This window comes from Diceros bicornis, chromosome 38 (genome assembly GCF_020826845.1).
Source record: "Diceros bicornis minor isolate mBicDic1 chromosome 38, mDicBic1.mat.cur, whole genome shotgun sequence".
Taxonomy (NCBI): domain Eukaryota; kingdom Metazoa; phylum Chordata; class Mammalia; order Perissodactyla; family Rhinocerotidae; genus Diceros; species Diceros bicornis.
In genome coordinates, this window is record NC_080777.1 from 22,814,827 (window position 1) to 22,832,467 (window position 17,641).

A 17,641-nucleotide genomic window follows, 5' to 3' on the forward strand; every position below is an offset into this window, starting at 1 on the left:
TGCCAGGGGCAGGGGTGGGGGTGGTGGAAATGGGTGAAGGTGCTCAAAGGGTACGAACTTCCACTTATCAGATGAATAAATTCTGGGGATGTGATATACAGCATGGTGATTGTAGTTAACAATACTGGATTGTATATTTGAAAGTTGCTAAGAGAGTAGATCTTAAAAGTTCTCACCACACATACACAGACACAAATTTGTAACTTCGTGAGGTCATGGATGGATACTAACCTTATTTTGGTAATAATTTCACAGTACATACATCTATCAAATCGTTATGTTGTACACCTTAAACAATGGTATATGTCAATTATATTTCAATAAAGCTGGAAAAATAAAGAACTTAAGTTTCTTACTAAAGTATAATGGTTGTTGCGAAGAAAAGCACTTGTGTGTGTTTGAGTTACAAGCTGAACTAGCTGCTTTTTTCATGGAACATAATTTTCACTTGAATGAACAACTAACGTTTCTAACCAGGGCTATTCTGTTTTATTTGGCAGACGTTTTCTCAAAAATAAATGAAGTGAGCTATCATTTTAACAAAGCAGCTGACATTGTCGCCAATGAAAAAATCTGAGCTTTCACACAAAAATTAGTTAAATTAGAAATTTGGAAAACTTGTATTCATCACCATGAGCTAGACAGTTTCCTGATACCTAAAGATTTTTCTAAGGAGACTGATGGTGATGTTAATAAATGTGATTTTTTTGACATTGAATAATGAAATGAAATTTGAAAGATCTAAATAGCTCAGTGAACCAGTACTTTTCAAGGGGCTAATGTGTTGTGTTACAAAATCATGCATGGTTAACAAAAGTTTCATTCAAAGTGCAAGATAGACCAACGACTTTTAATGTAACCGAATATAAAAAGTTCATGGGTATGGTTTCCAATTTCACATTTAGGTGTAGTATATCAAAGAATAAACACAATTATCTGAAAAGGCTATTAAAATACTCGTTCCTTTTCCAACGATGTATCTGTTTGAGGCCACATTTTTTTCATACATTTTAACCAAACAACATGTCACAAGAAACTGAATACAGAAGCCGATATAAGAAACAAACTGTCTTCTATTAGCCTGGAAGTTAAAGAGAATTGCAAAAGTGTTCAACAATGCCACTCTTCTCAATAAAGCATTTTGTTTTGGAAAATGTTTTCTTAAATAAAAATATGTTATTTATGACAACATAAGTGGGTTTATTACTGTTGTTTTTAAGTGATTCAATAAACAAATATTTTTAAAAATCTTAATTTTATTTTCGATATAGTAAATATCAGTAACTAAAACCTATAGAATTTTTAAGACTATAAAGAGGTCCTTAGACCAAAAAGTTTGAGAATTACTGGCCAATTCTATGAATTTTGGTAATTGATTTCGTTCAGTATGTTAGTAATATGAAAATAGAAATGTCCTAACAAAAAAAATCATTTTGATTTAGCCTTTTTTGCTAAAATTAAAAGCAATTCTTGGTTGCAATGACGTGTCTAGAATAAAGAATTCTATTATTTAAAATACTTTTAATCATTTTTAAGTTTGTCTTTTTAATATAATAATACATATACAAAAATTAAAAAATAAAATTATATTTTGAGTCCTATCCCAATCTGTATACCCCCTGATTCCCTTTTTCCATGGGCAATTCCATTTAATTCTTTTAGTTATTTTTTTCAGCTGTTTAGCCTCCTTATCAAACACCTCTTATGTGCAACTTCAGAGTCAGACAATCTCACTTGTCTCTAGAGAGTCTGGCTACTTGTTCTGTCACCTCTGCAGTGACCAGCTCTGTGTGGGCTCTACTGACTACACCGGGTCATGATCAAATAGGCTCTCGCTTCCACCCCACCCGCTTTGCCTCTTGACTCACATCCAGGGCTTCCTTGTTGACACTGAGGCGCCCTTGGTGACTATATTTACTTAATTCAAAAACATGAAGTGAACCTTTGACCAATACGGTATGGAAGCTGGTGGTGAAGTCTTATCTCAAGTCACAGTCAATTATATGGCCTTTCTAGTGAGAAGGATCCATCGGTTGTGCTTGATATCGAGAGTGGCTCCCTTGGTGACAACTGGACAATGACCTTTGATTAGTGCTCCCCTTTTGCTCACCTCACCCCCCTTTCCCTCATTTCTCCTTCTCTGTTATTGTAGTCCCTAATACAGGAGCAGCATATCAGCCTTTGTCTCAGGCTCTGCTTTCTGGGGAACTGAGGATAAGACTCTCCATATTTCTAAATAACATGTTTAAACTGTTATCTCTTGATTTTTCAATTTAAGACATTATCAACTGGCTTTTTTTGTGTGTGAAAGATGACGATTTAGTGCTCTTACATTTCCATTTCCCACTGCCCACTACATTTTTCACCCCATCCCTCTAAATGTTCTGTAGCAATTTTTGGTTAAATAAATATGTAGTAGTTATGTTATTATAACTGCCTTAATATAATTCACACATAAGTCATATAGTATCCTAGAATTTATTCCTTTTCTTTTTAGTTACTTAATTTTTGTGTACCTATCACTAATTAAACCCCACACTCTGACAAAACATTAAAACTCCTTTCAATAGAGTCAAACACACCGAGGAATCTATTAGTTCAATTTGTGTGTGTGCGTGTTTAGGCTCATTTTTTCTGGAAACCTTCATCTTCTTGCCCCAATCAGAACTTGCTCTATAAGTTTGCTGCTTAGGTGTCAGACCAGAGTATCTTTTCACCATCACTATTGGAATTCAGTTCCTTTTATTCTTGTTTTTTGGATCCTCTGTTTCTGGATTTTATGTCCTCTTCTTTCTTGGGTTCCTCCCTTGCTTTTGTAGAGCACATTTCCGGGAACTTCCTGAGAAAGTATTTGGGAAGTAAACCTTTAGAGGCTGCACAAGTCTGCAAAGTCTATCTACCTTTACATATTGATGGTTTGGCTCCTTATGGAATCCTAGATTGACTACCATCTTCTCTCAGAATTAGGTAGACTTTTCTGCACTGTCTTTCTGTATTCCTTTCAAGAAATTTGGTGGCATTCTGATTGCTGGTCCTTTGTAAGTGACTTGTTTTTTTCTCTCTGGAAGCTTTTAGAATCTGCTCTTTATTCTCAGGTGATTTGAATTATGGTGATATGCCTTCATGTGTGGCAGTTATAGCTAGCTGTCCACTGAAATCTTTTCTTCTCTGCCATAGTATAGAGTTGAAGCCGGAAAGAGGCTGATAGATGAGAAACCTCACTTTCCAGCTCTTTGTGAAACTGCATGTAGCCACATGACTAGATCTTACCAATGGAATTGTAGCACAAGTGATGTGTGCTGTTTTGGGGCCGAGGCTTTTATGAAACAAGTTTTCTTCCTTTCTGATTTTTCTTTCCCTTTCCATAGACTGGATGCAGATGACAGTGATGAACTAGGGGATGGCAGAGCCACCAAATGGAGTGATCATGGACACCTGAATCATCACATGGAAGAGACCTCCTTACCCTCTTTGAGCTCCTGGGTAAGTGAGATATAAAATTCCATTGTCTTTGAGCCATTTTATATATACATGTTATATATATATATTTTACCGTGGTGTAGTTTACTTTAACTAACATAGTATGGGTCTATTTTCTTTTCTTTCTTTCTTTTTTTAAAGCACACTTTATTTTATTTTATTTATTTATTTTTTTGTGAAGCAGATCTGCCCTGAGCTAACATCCATGCCAATCCTCCTCTTTTTTGCTGAGGAAGACTGGCCCTGGGCTAACATCCATGCCCATCTTCCTCCACTTTATATGGGACGCTGCCACAGCATGGCTTGACAAGCGGTGCCTCGGTGCGCACCCGGGATCCAAACCCGAGCCGCAGCAGCGGAGCTCATGCACTTAACTGCTACGCCATGGGCTGGCCCCCAGTATGGGTCTATTTTCATATATTTTGTTGAGCACTTTGTGGGCCCTACATATCATTACGGAAGTATGTCCTCTATGTGGAAGTTTCTTTTACTATTTCTGTGATAATGTATTCCACTTTACTTTCTCAATTCCTTCTTTCTAGAGCACCAAATTAGGCAGATGTGGATGTCTGAATCAATACTCTAATTTTCTCACTTGTTATTTTGGATCATTCAAACATTTTTTGGGGGGTAGGTGCAGATTTGAGATGTCTTCAAGTTTATCTTTTACACTTCTATTAAATCTTTAGTTATATCACAATTTTATTTGTAATAGCTCTTGTTCTCTGAATGTTCTTTTTCTAGTGTGTGGTTTTTGTTTCATGCTGCAATATCTTTACTTATCTTTCTGTAGGTATTAATTCTAAGTGCTTTGAAGTTTTCTTCTGCTTCTTGCGTGTTCTCTGTTTCTTCTAAATTCCTTCTATCTGCTTGTTTGTTTAGGTGTCTTTAATATTAGAGGCTTCTGCTTCGATGACTACTAATCTTCGAGTGTCTCTCCATAGAAAAGAGAGAGCCATTAAAAAGCTGGTTGGAAGTCCTTTGTGCTTGGATGGACTGCCTTGTGGGCTTCACTGTAGTGTGATGGGGTGACAAGGTGGCTTTTCCATTAGGGTATCCCATAATGTCAATGTCTGTAGGTCTGTTTCCTTGGATTAAGCAGTTCTTTTTAGAAAGGTATGCTCCAGTCTCCAGATTTGGAGATTAGGCCTAGCTGCTGGCATTCTAGGTGAGGCGTGGGAACAGGGAGAGGAAACTGTCGGGGTGTAGGGAGCTTTCACCATTCTCCATGGATGCTTTCACTTAATCTGTTTTCACGTAGTATCTCATGCTCATCCTCAGAGCTGCAATCTTCTTTATAAAGAAAACCTCCTATCTCCCATGGGCTTCAGGAAAGAGTAGTAATAGCCTAGCTGCTTAGCTTGTCTGTGGAGGGATTCGGGGTTTTAGTTATCCCTATACAAACATTTAACCAATCTTCCTGTTTCCCAACTTCAAGGAAACCAGGTGCCTCTACGTGTTTGAGTTGGAGGCTCTGGGGCAGGAATCGGTTGCCTCCGGTTGTCATCTCACCATTAAAGGCTTTCAACCTTTTCTGTTCTACTAAGTCTGTTCATAATCGTCCATCAATTTTTCAGCTTCTAAAATTTTGTCACAGTCTTTTATTTGGTGTCACCACATCTTCTGTTCTCTTTGTCCTTGTGAGATTATATATTTCTTATTTCTTTTATGTCACATTAGTGGCATTCCTGCAGAGAAAGAAGATATAGACACATCTGTTCAAGCTGCCATGTTTAACCTAAAATATATGTGTTTGGATTTTTAAGCAGTTTGGAAAATATTTATATTCTTGTGATCCCAAGAGCATAAGGAAAGAAGAGACCAGACAGGTGGAGGGGAAGGTGTTATTAAAATTTCAACTCATGCTTTATTCTTTGTCATTTTACTGAAAAGTTTCCTGGGATATTCAGTCCAAAGTGCTTCCTGGCTGGTCATTCAATGTGAAACACAGAACTCTCCTTTAATCTTCTTGGAAAGTAACATTAAACATCAAGACATTAAATTCTTCACTTAACCCATGGACTATATTGCTCATATAGGTTGTAAATGAACTGTGGTAATCAGATCCATCACTAAGGAAATTGCTTAAGCTCTCCTGCCAGTTGGAAAAAGCTCAGACTCTTCGTCCTAGTTTTTCTTCAAACCAACAATTCAAATTAAAGAAGAAAAATGTTGGCTCCACTGGATTAGAAGCTAAAACACAACTTGAAGCCTAAATGCGGTCTTCATATTGTTTCACACAAATGTCTTTTCTATTAATTCAAATTAAGTTATTCGAGGCAGAAGCTAGGTACTGCTTCTGTGTATCTTATTCCCCCTCCAGGAGTAGTTTTTAAAGTTGTTTTTCTATTCCGTCAGTGTCAGAATCTCCTGTCAAAAATGGACATCTAGGGCTGGCCCCGGGGTATAGTGGTTAAGTTCGGTACACTCTGCTTCAGTGGCCTGGGTTCGTGGGTTAGGATACCAGGCACAGACATACACTACTGGTCAGCCATGTTGTGGCGGCGACTCACATATAAAGTGGAGGACGACTGGCATAGATGTTAGCTCAGGGCTAATCTTGCTCAAGCAAAAAAAAAAAAAAAAGGAGGAGGATTGGCAATGGATGTTAGCTCAGGCCTAATATTCCTCAGCAAAAACCAGAAAAAAAGAAAAAAAAGGCGCACATTTACTGAATCAGAATCTCCGTGGAAGGGCCTTGAATTCAAACTTTTAACAGAATCCAAGGTGATTCTTATTACTCTAAAATTTGAAGCCCAATGCCTCACAGGGTGCAAAGTAGTGTAGACACTTTTAAATCTTTGTTTAATTAAGTAAATGTTAATCTCATAACATACATCATTGAAATTTATTTACTTAAAAAGAGAACTAAGACAATTAATAATGATTGGGCTTTGATAAGCAGGTCCCAATGAAGTCTATGTAATGATGTATATAGCTTCAGAAAAAATTCTTTTAAAACTGAGGCATAACAATTTCATAAGATGTGAATAATTGACTCTCAAGGTTTTAGTGTGATCTGTTCTTTAGTTCAAAGTATCAATATGAGTGAGCCTAGTTCTCTATTTCCTTGTGAACTATTTTCTTTATTTTGTTGGTGTTGCTGCTCTGGTCACGTACGGCTGTGTAATAAGTCACCCCAAACTTAGTGGCAGAGACAACAACCATCTTATTATGCTCATAGATTCTGAGAGCAGGAGTTTGGATAAGGCCCAGTCGAGTGGCTTTTCTCTGCTCCACGATGTCTGGGGCCTCTGCTGGAAAGACAGAAATGGCTGGGGCTGGAATCATGAGGGGACCTCTTCACTCACATGTTTGAGCGTGGAAGGCTAGAAGCCTGGGCTCAGCTGAGGCTACCGACCAGGGCACTGATTCCCTCCACATGGCTGGGCTTCGACAGTGTGGGGCTGGGTTCTGAGGGGAACTATGTCCAAGGGCAATGCTTCACGAGAACCAGGCAGAGGCTGCTGGCCTTTTATGACCCAGCCTCCGAAGTCACAGAGTGTCACTTCGGCCCTAGTGTATAGTTCAACACAGTTATAAATCTGCGCCTAATCAAGGTGGTGATGGAGTTCATAGACCCCACCTCTTAATGGGAGGAGTCTCAAAGAATTTTGAGACCATCTGTTAAAAGTGCCACCATTACTAAATTAAGAAGCGCTTCTCATCATTTAATTTCTAAAATCCTTTTTTAGCACTTTGTTTGATCTTTATAATTTATAAAGAAGAGTATTTCTCTGCTTTTCTGGTGAAGGCAAATATAGCCAAACACTAATTCTATATGTTCTTATTTTCATACATAATTTTCACAACGACTCTCTAATGTTGATATTATCACCCCTTTTAACAAATGAAGACACTGATGTGTAGAGAGGTCAAGTAGCTCGGCCAAGGTTACACAGCAGGGGAGATTCTGATGCCAGAGCACAGGCCCTTGACAACATCTACTCGGCAGCACTTTTATATGTGTGTGAGAGCCTCTCAGAGCGAATCCAGGGAAGTTTGCATAATCTCCATGTCACTGGTGAGAGCCGAAATAAATTTATAATCATGCTCTATCAAACATCCTAGGCCTTTTGAAAAGTTGCTTTTGGCTAAATGATAGCTGGATCATAAACCTTATCATCTTAGGAAAACACTCAGGGGCTACAAATTTTTAAGGTTTTCATTTCCTGTGGAAAAAAGAAAATGTTCTCAGTTGCACTCTGCTGCTGAATTTTGACCGGGCAGTAACAGATGCCTTTCTCTGTGAGAAAGGGCAGGGCACTTCCATTTCTTCTTCCCTCAGGGGTCGGCTATTTGGTCTAATTTTTGTGATAAGCTGACTAGGGGTCAGAGAATGTTAGGAGCCGAAAAGGCAGCAAAACCTTGGTGAGGAAGAAGAAAGGCTGGTGTCAGGTGGAGACCATAGATAGAATGCCTGCCCAGGAAGGTCAGGCCCAGGAGACACGGAGTTAACTATCTCAGATCAGTTAAAACCGGACTCAGGATCTAACACCAGGTCCCATCAAGATTTGGCCAATGAGGCTGAAGTCCGAATTGGAGATAAAACATTTCAGCTGGGGAAGCTGCAAAAGTCCCCTTGCAGTGAATAAAAACAGTGAGGCTACGCCAGCCTGCACTTCCTCTTCTCCAAGGCCTGCGGATTAGTTGATGGAGGAAGAGGCAAGACCAGAGGTGGGTGTTTGCCCTGCTAAGGGTTTGCTTACGGTTCACAGAAACAAGAACAGCAAAGTCCTAACAAGGAGTTTGGAAGTAAGAAAGAACAAGGCAAAACTCAAACTCACATTTTAATTTCTTCTTAGGTTTCTCTGTTTCTATGGAGAGAAGATGTGGTACTAATTTTATCCTTAAGGATATGGGAGCATCTCTTCTTGACATTAGGATTTCCCCAAACCCATGTGTTATATGTTTACTTACTCTCTATTTTCCATATGTTGCTTAAGTTTGTAGAATCAAATCACAGATAATTGTTACTTAAGCTTCTTCCCATTCTGAGCAGTCGAGATAAATATTTCAAAGCTCCAGGTCAATCAACAATGTTTATTTAACACTGTTTTGTGGGCCCACTATTGTACTAAGTTAAAGGATAACAGATATGTGGCACATGTACTATGTCCCCTATTCTTTGTCTGTCGAAGATGTCCTTAATTGGGCATTGCACACCAAACCTGAGCTTGGATCTTTTTCAACATGTTTCAGGTAACCACTGGCATTTAATGTGAGTTGACACTTAAAGTGGAAACTAAGGCATTATTAAGTGCTAATAGTGAATAGGGAAAAAAATAATCAATTTAGACTCACTGTGGGATAGATCAGATTCACTTAAAGAAATGAAACGTCTGATAATAAGATATCTAATAACAGAGGTCATCTCTGAGCTAGGTATAGCAGATGCTGTTGATGGTCCACCAGTGTCCCCTTGGCTACCTGAGTTTTCCTGCACCTGTGGATAATCCCCTCCACTCCCAACAGGTTCCCACCTTAAGCACCTGCATCTTCCTCTTTCTCTGCCTGAGGGTTTTCCCCAGTGTTGCTAGAGCTTGCTCAGCTATAAAGGCTAAACCAGAAAGTTTGAGGGAGCTAATGGCCCAGGAGTCAACCTCCAACCAGTGGGGATGGGCGTGGTAGACAAATGCCCCTCCCTCTCATGGGAGGGTCCTGATGCTTGTCTCACAAGGTCTCCCAGGGGGTCTCCAGCAAGATTGAGCCCCTCTTGCTTTTTATTGACTCTTCTCTCTTCCTTGTCTCACTTTCCTAACTTCCTAACATGTCTTCCTGGGTTTACCTTCCAAATAATCTGTGTGCCTCTAAGTCCTTATCTTAGGGTCTGCTTTTAGAGGATCTCAAAGTAAGGTTTTAGGCTAACAAACTATTATAGGAACCATTTTAAAAAGCAGATAATTTTTATAATCAGCATCCCTTTTAATGTCTATATGGGAATCATTGACTTTATTATATAATTTTTAGAGTTGGGTGGGCCAGTGGTGGATTATACTATTGTTAACTATTATTCATTTCCTCTTCCTGCAGGAAGGTTGTACAGCCCTGCTGTACATTCAGGAATGGCCACGTGACATCCTTTGGCCAGTGAAATGTCAGTGGAAGTGACATGTATCACTTCCTAACAAAAGCTTTATGAGCTAGCTCACGGTTTTCCGTATCTCTTTTCCCTCTGCCGTAAGACAGGGAAAGTTCCAGATGAAGCTACACTGTCAGTCTGAGCCGGGGAGTCAAGATGATTGACATGGAGCAGAGCCTCAGCTGAACTGCAATGAACATGTGCAATGAATAAGAGAGAGACTTTTCTTGTAGATCACTGAGATTTTGGAGTAATTTCTTTCCACAGCATAACTTAGGCTAAATATAGGATCTTTAAAAATAATATAGTCCAGTGATCCCCAAACTTGTTTAACCATAAGATTTAGTAGGGTGCATTTTACACTTATAGATTTAAAATTCTTATTCTAATTCAGTAGGTTTGAGGCAGAAAGCAGGAATTTGTATTTTAAAAACCTCCCCAGATGGTTCTAATGATCTCACTCTTTGAAACCCAATGGTTTTGCTTATTTTAAAGGTGAAAGGAGACTGACAACTTGAAAAGTTGTCTGTTCTTTTAACTAATTTATAAAAAATACCATTGTGATATAGGTCAGAGTTTGAGTTATTTATAAAATCTTTTCTCCTAGAGAGCAAAAGAGCAAGCTTAATTGGTCACCTGAATAAGGGCAAATTCTGAATTAGTATTATCCAAATTAATAAAGTTTAATTGTATGTCATATGTAGGCCACCTGGGTTCAACCTAATCAAAAATTATAAATGCAGCATGTTACTAAGGCCATTAGTAGGCCAGGAAGGCAAAGACCCTAGTTTTAATAACAAAGTAAATTTGTTGCATAGATATGCCCAGAAAAATAGAATCTTTGTCCTTGCTATTAAAAGATAACTGGCCCACAAGGAAAACTCTTCATGGACACCAAGAGATCAAGTTGAAGGTGATTCAAGGGCATCTGACTAAATTTTCTAGCCTCACACCTGGCAGCTATATGTCATTCACTTGTCTCAGTCACCATATATGTTTACACTGTAGAAATTGCTTATTCAATTCAATTTTACTTTTTACTTTGTATCTACTCTGGGGAAAACAATTTAAGAGATGCTGCTGGTGTCATAAGTCCCCTCAAAGGGGAGAGGGTGGAGGTAAAATATTGGTCCGCCTCTAATGGTAATATAAGGCAAAATATGCTAAATATTATAAGAAGGGAATACCCTCTAAACTGACTTGGGTTTCTCGCTGATCTGCTGCTATAAGGCAACGTCTGTCTGCAGGGACTTTCACAAAATTGTTCAACCTGGGGTTCATAGTCAAGGATGTTGCCAGGTGAGTTCCACAGGACTCCAAGCTGCCAGGACGGCTCTGCAAGGGGAGTTACATTCCCAGCCTGCACTTCCGCACTACCGCTCAGTTGGCTTCTTGTAGTCCAGCATTTGACACTACATGTTTCTCAAACTGACCTCTCCAAAGCTCACCAAGGAACCACACAATTCATCATCCCTCCAGATTTCCACACTGTCGATAAATCTCTTTGCTTGAAACTTCTTTTTCTCTTGGATTTTACACTACTATGCTGCTCATTGCGTGTCTGTCACGTACTCACCCTGTGCTTTAGGGATGTCACAATAAGAGCTTTCATTTACTGAGAACTTGTCACACGCCAGAAACTTCATACATATATATAATTTTATTTAAAACTTACAACAATGCGTTGAAGTAGCTAATATTATCTCCACTTTCTATATGAGGAAACTGATGTTTAGAGAGGTTCATCTTACCCACGGTCATGCAAGGACGTCTCAGAGTTAAAACTCAAACCATGTTGACCTCTAAATCTGTGCTCTTCACCACTCCATTAGGGCTTCAGGACCCCTTTTATTTTTAAAAATTATTATCAATCCATGGGGCTGGCCCGGTGGCGTAGTGGTTAAGTTCACGCTCTCCGCTTCAGTGGCCCCGGGTTTGCAGGTTTAGATCCTGGGCGCAGACCAACATACCGCTTGTCAAGCCATGCTGTGGCAGCATCCCATATAAAATAGAGGAAGATGGGCACAGATGTTAGCCCAGGGCCGATTTTCCTCAGCAAAAAGAGGGGGATTGGCAACAGATGTTAGCTCAGGGCTACACACACACACACAAAAATTATTAACAATCCCAAGGAGTTTTTGTTTCTGTTGCTTATATCTCTTGATTATTATCATAATAAAGATTTAAAAAAAAATTAAGGATATTTATTAATTCATTTAAAATAATAAACCCACTATACATTGACATAAAGATTGTGATGAGAAATAACTCTTCCTAAACAAAAACTGTAGTCAGAAAAGTAGCATTACTTCACCTCTTTACAACTCTTCTTAGTGTCTGGTTTAATTGAAGAGAGCTGGATTCTCTTATCTGCTTCTGCCTTCAATCTTTTGCTGCAGGATGTTTTGGTTCAAGTATAGCAAGAAAATCCAGCCTCACACCGATACGTAGTTGGAAAGGGGAGGACGTCGGTGATAGCATTTGCAGATAATAGTAGATTTCCTCCTTTGTGGTGCACAAACATTCAACAAGTGGAGGTTGTTGTCTTAAAGGTTAGTTGCAATGTGGAATCTGAAACCACATCGGTGAACTTCCTGTGCTCTTTTATATTAGAATTCATTGGTCTGTTTTACATTTTGAATTTTGAATGGATCTTTTACCCGTGCATGAAGCCATTCCAAGGCTTCACTTACACCACTGCCCTTTATAATATTCCAGTGAAACTAAATGAATTATGAAACATGACACTAAATATGAATTTACTTGAAAACAGCTAGCAAGCTTCTACAGCAACTTGGTAAGAGCTGATGATAAAGCTACAGACACTTTAGGGAAATTTCTGATTTTTATGCCTATTTTGTCAGACTGTGGACGGGAACTGTCTTGATAGTTCTATGAGGCTGATATATACTATTTCCTAGCTGCCAATGTATTCACTTTATTTGGCATTAAATATAAATAGCTATTCATCTTTTGCCGTTAACCACCTAATTAACTTTATTACCACTGATAGTTTTCAAATGCTCCAGGTCAAGACTTTTGAGTTCAAATTTTATTTTGGCAGCATCTTAAAAATGTTACTTTGCCCATCTGTGGCTGCTTTCCACCAGACCATTCGGTATAGGTGGTATTTCCCTGCTATAGATTCTCTCTCTTTCACAGAATAGAGATTCATCTATACTCATTAATGTTGCTAAAAGCTATTTAGGATGGACATTCTCCCACAATGGACCAGATCATTTTGATTTTGTTATCTTTTTATTTGAATGATATATATATGTCATGACTACGTGCAAAGTAGATCAGGGCCAAAGCCCACACATTAGTTGATTCCCACTGCAGGGAGAAACATATGACAAGTTTTCATTTTAGAATCTTCTACTTTCTCCAATTGCCAAAGAAGTTAAGGCTATAAATAGTTTTCAATAAGATACTATGTATGTTGATTACAATATAATTATTGCTCATGTAGAGGTGAAAACATACTACCATTCCTATAATTTAGTTGGCTCTTATATGTCTTATTTTTACTCAAGAGGCAAAGGTCTGTCATCCTTATATATTCTCGAGGCTTGACAATGACACAAGGAACTGGTTTTATAACTAACTTGCAAAAGTACCTAAAACACAAGACATTTATATACGTAGTGTTGTTTACCTTTAAAAAAAATTACAAGTGCTTCCATGTCCTCTCAAATATGTGCACACATCTGTGAACCCAGTTCCTCCCTTAACTGTGGGTCAAGCAAATATACACAAAACTGCCTACTTTTCCATTTTTTAGTAAGGTAACATTCTGAGTGTGTTTATAAAGCCTCTCTTCTTGGCCTTGGTGGAATTAGTAAGTTATGTTGGTAGCTGGAACGTCACATTTTCAGGACACTTTATAAACCTCTCAGGACCCTTGTTTTTTCTGCAAGCAGCAAACCCAGGTAGAACGGAGTAGAGAGATTTATTTGAACAGAGGATATCAATCCTCGCCGGCCCAGTGCTCCTCTTAAATCCCCGCCCTTTATATGTTTCCGTGAGCTCTTTGGCTAACAGGATTGCCTGTGAGTCCTCACCTTCATGACTTCCGTTGCTTTCCACTTCCCTGACATCTTTCATCTAGGGTTCTTGAGGAGCCTTTCAAGATGAGAAGGAATGCAGCACATGGGTAATTCCTTCAGCCCTGCAATGCACAGCCAACTTCAGCTCCTTTTTAAAGACACAGCTTACATCTCTCCTCCTCCAGGAAAGCTTCCATCATCATCTTTACCCTCTTCTGCTATGGATGTTCCTCCTACGGCATCTTTCACATGCCTGCATCATAGCACAGTCCTTACACTGTGGAACAGCAGGTCTTAATTGCCTCTCTCTCTCCCTCATTTCTTTATCTCTAGTGCCTGGTGCTGTGTCTGCTATAGTCAAGTGATGTGACCCAATGGTGCTAAAACTTGCCCCACAGCACCAGGCGAGGAGTCTGTTAAAAGTCACGGCTTAGCTTTTGTGCCTTCAGAAAATTCAGCGAATCAGAAGGAGAGGCGGGCCGGCCCCGTGGCTTAGCGGTTGGGTGCATGTGCTCTGCTGCTGGCGGCCCAGGTTCGGATCCTGGGTGTGCACCGACGCACCGCTTCTCCGGCCATGCTGAGGCCGCGTCCCACGTACAGCAACTAGAAGGATGTGCAACTGTGACATACAACTATCTACTGGGGCTTTGGGGAAAAAAGAAGGAGGAGGATTGGCAATAGATGTTAGCTCAGAGCTGGTCTTCCTCAACAAAAAGAGAAGAATTAGCACAGATGTTAGCTCAGGGCCGATTTTCCTCACACACACACACACACAAAAGGAGAGGCTAGGCCTGAGCTGATGAGGGAAGGAAAGAAAGAAGTTAAACAGTTTTTCAGTGAGCTAGGGGCAAAAGAGTAACAGAACGTAAGAGAGCACTATCTTCACTAATATCGTGCAGCTGGGTCTGTAAAAAAAAGTGTTGGTTGCTAGAATAGATGAACCAGATTTCACACTTTAAAGTAAGAATATCCTAGGGGGGGCATGGGGTTATATTATCTGATACTGTTTTCTCTCATTAAATGTTCTATTTCAACCCCATTATGTAAATTCTAATTATCAACTATGTTGATACAGAATGAAAAAAAAATCTGTCTTTAGATTGCTATGAGTTTTGGAGGGATTGGGAGTGGGGGAGTGGATTTTTCCCGTAAGACATGATGGGGAAGAAGTATATCCCATATACTTGAATCCCAAGGCTCTTTGAGGGGCTGTCTCCTGAGCTCTTGTAGCACCAAAGTGGCTATCATTTATAGCACTATCATGAAATCTGGGGTTTACTTTTTCTGCTTTTACAATAAATTGTCAGCTTTTTGAGGATTATTAAATAAATGTAAATTTTTTAATACTGACTTTTTGGGAACTGGGAACAATACTTAGCACACAGAAAGTGTCCAGTAAATATTTTTCTTAGAGATTTACGCAGAGCAGCTGTGTGGTAGTCCATTCTCTCCAATGAGTAATAGTAACTTTTTCTTCTTATTTTCCCATCATCTGAGTCCATAATCACTGGATTTGGATTTCTGGGTTCTTTATTCTTAGAGTAGAATCTGAGGAAATCTGTGGATGTCATTAAGATGAAGAAGGAGAAACCTTCAAAGAATAATCTTGTCTACACACTGGCAATGAGGAGGAACTCATTAAAACCAAATTTAATGTGATAAATCCCAAACAGGACATTTCATATTTCTTTTCACTTTGAGTAGGCATAACCTAGGGCAGGTATCTGCTTCATCTCACTGCCTCAGGCCAATTCCTTGATTCAATTTTATCTTTCATAAAAATGGTATGTCTGAGGAGAAAGGTGAGGGTTGAGGTCTTAAGCAACACACTATGATATTAGAATGTTAAAAATATATACCTCAGACAGCGGATTGACATTTGAAGAGGCTATGATGAAAAGATTGAGAAGGTGGCTGAAATCAATTTAGCTATTCTTCATTTTTTCTTCAGTGAAGAAAATACAGTTCCCATTAATTTGGTAAAAATATTCTGAAACAAGCAGTTTGTTAGGAGTATGAATGAAATTTACCGCTAAGTCATAAAAAAAATCTAAAAAAACACAAAACAAAAAAACTCACTCCAATTTAGCCCTAAGCCACGTAGGCACTGAGGCACAGCCATTTAAGAATAGATATGCATACTGAATTTCTTCCCACAGATCCTCTTGTGAATTAACTCTGAGTTCTCATTTTTGGATCTCATTTAAGTTGGTTTAACACTAGTGGGTAAAAGTGCTGAACTAGCTTTGTAGTAGTTTTCTCACTGCATATAACCTAGGGCAGTGCTTTCCAGATTTTTATACCAACAAAACTGTTTCCATTTAGATGCCCACAGAAACAGATTTTGAGACAGTTTCCTAGTGCAAAATAATTTATTTGAGAAATGTAGGAGACATCAGTAAAGAAAGGAGGAAGTGAGACAGGGAAGAGAAGGCAGCCAATGTAAGGTACATTATCAAGCCAGTTACTACTAATGTCCACTGACACTTAATCCCAGAGGGAAATCTGGGGAATAGTGTAGAATATGCACCCCAGAGATCTCCCACCTCAGGGATGAGGAGTATCTATATCTGTGTTAGTCTGCTCAGGCTGCCATAACAAAATACCATAGATTGGGTGGCCTAAACAGCAGGAATGTATTTCTTAACAGTTCTGGAGGCTGGGAAGTCCAAGATCGAGGTGCAGGCCAATTAAGCTCCCTGGTGAGGGCCCGCTTCCTGGCTTGCTGGTGGCCGCCTTCTCACTGTGTCCTGAAATGGCCGAAAGAGGGGTGGAGGTAGTAAGCTCTCTGGGGTGTCTTTTTATAAAGGCACTAATCTCATCATGAGGGCCCCACTCTCATGACTGTATCTAAAACCAATTACCTCCCAGAGGCCCAGTCTCTGCATACTATCACACTGGAGGTTAAAGCTTCAGCATATGAATTTGGGGGCAGACGACACAATTCTCTTTATAGTGATTTCTCTAACTCTCTATGTCTATCATCTCTATCTATCTATATTCTCTCTCTCTCTCTCTCTCTCTGTCTTTCTCTAGGGAGCTGAATATTAACTCCCCACTCTCATCAGTCATTAGTTGAGGGCTACACCAGAGGGTTAATCTGGGAACTCTGGCCTACTATTTGCTCAGGCAGAGCGGGCTCTCAGTAGTTTCAGAGAAAAGCCCTCAGGCAACAAGATTCAGCTAGGTAGGTGAAAGTTGGCCCATAGACACTGGGGCACAAGCATAAGTTGTTACACCCAAGGGACCTCCTCTGGATCTACTACGGTAACCATTTGATTTCGAAGATGGCGTTCCTGTGTTACGCACTCAAAGTGTGAAACTTTTTAACAGTTTTATGTTTAAGATACAAATAAATGTAAAACATGCATTTTTTCCAGAATATATTTGGAATTAATTATAAATATAAAATTATGTTTAAAATTATGTATCAGTTGAATAACTTAACCGTTTCCTCCAACATAAAAATTCTTTAAACGGAAGAGAATGTCTTAGCCTGGCTTCCTCTGAAAGCAGAGGCTGAGACAAGTGTTGCATGCAAGTAGTTTCTTTGGGGACTAATTGCAGAGGCCAGAAGGGAAGAATAGGGGCATGAAATGAGGAAGGAAGGAAAGCCGAATAAGGATGAATTATCAATTTCGCTACTGCTGGGGCTTGACTGGTGTCGGATCTTGCTGCAGTCTTCTGAGGAGCCTATGAAATACCTTTCAGAACTGTCCAGCTGGGGACTGAGAGGTGGAAGCATTTATCCTTTATCTTCGCCTCCATGGTCAGTGGTAGCCCCACAGGCATTGACTGTGCTGCCCTCAAGATGGTGCGTGCCTGAGCCACGATCAGGTGCACAAAAGCCCTGGGGTAGGAGCAAGGGGTAAGAAGTACAGGCCAAGATGGGGTGCTGTCAGTTTGCATTTTGGGAAGCTGTTGGAAGCCCGCAGAGAACTGGTTTCTGCAGTAGTGACTGTAGTCAGGGGTGGGCTAAAAAGATGTATGATGGTGCGCGTGAAGTGCCAGTAGAGTAATGCTTTCGGGA

At 39.6% G+C, this 17,641-nt stretch overlaps 1 long non-coding RNA gene across 2 annotated transcripts in view; it reads left to right on the plus strand.

Moving 5' to 3' along the window:
- Positions 1-17,641, plus strand: part of LOC131399460 (uncharacterized) — a 163,033-nt gene that overhangs the window by 19,181 nt on the left and 126,211 nt on the right. For both annotated transcript variants that reach the window (XR_009217135.1, XR_009217134.1), the window contains exon 2: positions 3,369-3,483. This is a non-coding gene — a long non-coding RNA (uncharacterized LOC131399460). The remainder of the gene's footprint in view (positions 1-3,368; positions 3,484-17,641) is intronic.